Raw genomic sequence first — 2,597 nt, forward strand, 5'->3', positions numbered from 1 at the left:
TTTACATTTCTTAAAACTCGTGTCAACATCAAATTTGACTTCTATTGCAGGACGGAGGGAGTAACATTTACGAAAATGCTATCAAATTTTGACATCGAAGCATATGCATGTAGGATCTGGTTGAAATCCTTATAAAATTATCTTTAATTTGAAATATGTTGTGCTGAATAATAATTTAAATCGGATAGTTATATGTATTTAAAGTTTTGAGATACTTTTTAAAAGTTAGTTATAACTATTTTATTGTTAATTGACATTAATACCCTAATTGACATTTTTTGTACACTGTGTTGATACTTGGGGCAATGATCTTGAACCTTGATTTGATAATCTAATGTTTATCGGTTAGTTGTAGTTAGCAAGTTAAGGGTGAGTTAGCAATTATACACATAATATAGTAACTTCATATACTCATTTCATCCCAATAAATATGAAACATTTAGTTTCTGGCTCGTGAATTTATGCAGTATTGTTATACTCCTATGAGTTAATTAAGAGAGTACAATGTGAGATGAAAATTAAAGATGATGTTATTTCCACTTTAGGAAATGTTTTAATTTTAATGGCACAACCCATAAAGAAAAACATTTCATTTTTAATGGAACATAGAGTCTTTATTTAAGAGCATAACTAATATGTAAAGCCATGAAGCTAATGCTCAAACACTCAACTTATAAGTGGGAATAACCTTGAGATGGTTAGCCCTAGACATTACCATAGCAAAATGATCAGACATGTCCAAATCCTCTGGCGCAGTTCCATCAGCAAGTTCCCAATCAAAGCAGTGTACCAATTGCGCCACCATCAAACTAACAACGGTTAGCCCCATTTGCAATCCGGGACATCCCCTTCTACCCGAGCCGAACGGTATGAGCTGAAAATCTCGACCTCGGAGATCCACGTTGCTTCTCAGAAATCTCACCGGATCAAAATTTTCGGGGTCTTCTGTCGCAGTTCTCCATCGCCTCATGGGCAAGCAAGGGGCCAACCGGGTGCAGCCTCATAGATTCCTTAATGACGCAATCAAGGTATTTAAGGTCGGGGAGATGGGATTCATCCACCCTTTGATTCAACCCTACAACTTCCTCAAGTTCCTTTTGAAGTTTTTTCATTGCTTTTGGATGCTTAATTAGTTCAGCCATTGTCCATTCTGTTGCTGTCGCGGAAGTGTCCATCCCAGCTAGCAGCATATCCTATGCAGCCCACGGTTCGTTAGACAAGATAATAATAATAATTGAACAAAATAAAATTGAAATAAAATATACTACAACAATAACGATACCAGTAGCACGGCCTTGACATGGCGGCGGTCAAACTCGAATCCAGCCTCGCCCGAGTCATGAATGGCCATGATCGTATCGACGAAATCATGACTCCTCTCTTTCTTCTCAGCATGCTCATCAATAATCCCCTCAAGAAACCTGTCAAAAACCACGCTTAGCTTCTTAATCCGCCGCACCGACCCCTGAGGATCCAGCCACCTCAGGTACGGGTAATAGTCACAGAGATTAAACGCCGCCGCAGCCGCCATCGCCTCCGACAACAGCCCCTTAAACCCTCTATCATCCAAATCCGTCTCCTCAAACTTCCTCCCAAAAACCATCAGGCAAGTCATGCCACCGTTGACAGACATGATCTTAGCGCTCAGATCAATCGCCTCAGCAGCCTCCCTGAGCGAATCCACCATGCTCCCGACCTCCGCCTTCCTCATCGGCTCGAACTGCCGGATCTTGAGGCCGCTGAGGAGCTGGACTGTGCAGAGCTTCCGCATGTTGCGCCAATACGGCCCGTATCGCCCGAAGATAATGTTCCGCTGCTCATAGGCGATGAGGTAGGAGAATTCGTGGTGGGACCGGTTCGAGAAGATGTGGTCGTGGGTTTTTAAAAAGAGCTCCGCGGCCGAGGGGGAGGAGACGACGATGGTCGGGGTGAACCCGAACTGGGTGTACATAATCGGGCCGTGTTTGCGGGCTAGATGGTATAGATCTTGGATAGGGTTCTTGCCTAGTAAGTGGAAATGGCCGATTATCGGAAGGCCTTTCGGGCCGGGAGGGAGCTTCATCTTGTTTGAGAGGTTTCGCCATTGATGAAGGAGGAAGAGGAATGTGATCGCTGCTATCCAAATCCAAGACATTTTTGGTTTGAATCTTCAAATTTTGTTTTAAGTGGTTTGTTCTGGTGAACCTTAAATACGTGGAGAATGTTTAGTAATTTTGCAATTTTAGTACTTTTCTGCCTAATTTTAACCTTAATTATGCTACTATGTAGGGAATTATGGAAAGGGTGGCCTTTGATTTCGTAGGGTATTAAGGTTTATGTCAAAAAATTTATGGTGTGGTCGCACTATAGTTATCGGCCTCGATATTCATGTGAACATGCGATTTTGTTTTTATAAATAAATTCCTATACGAAGGAGGAAATTACAACTTATATCAAAAGAACTGATGTCAAGATAGCTCGAACTCGGCATATCATACAATAATTTCTAAGCTCCTTGACTCTAGGACAAAGGCTCTTGACTTGGTGTGTACATGCGATTGGCAATGGAAAGTATGTCCTCATTATATAGAAAAAAATTCAAAATTGTAAAAATGCAT

The 2,597-nt window shown here is 41.5% G+C and overlaps 1 pseudogene; it reads right to left on the minus strand.

Moving 5' to 3' along the window:
* Positions 1-575: 575 nt before the first annotated feature.
* On the minus strand, positions 576-2,140 carry LOC121776352 (annotated as a pseudogene).
* Positions 2,141-2,597: the final 457 nt, after the last annotated feature.

This window comes from Salvia splendens, chromosome 18 (assembly GCF_004379255.2).
Source record: "Salvia splendens isolate huo1 chromosome 18, SspV2, whole genome shotgun sequence".
NCBI classification, from domain to species: domain Eukaryota; kingdom Viridiplantae; phylum Streptophyta; class Magnoliopsida; order Lamiales; family Lamiaceae; genus Salvia; species Salvia splendens.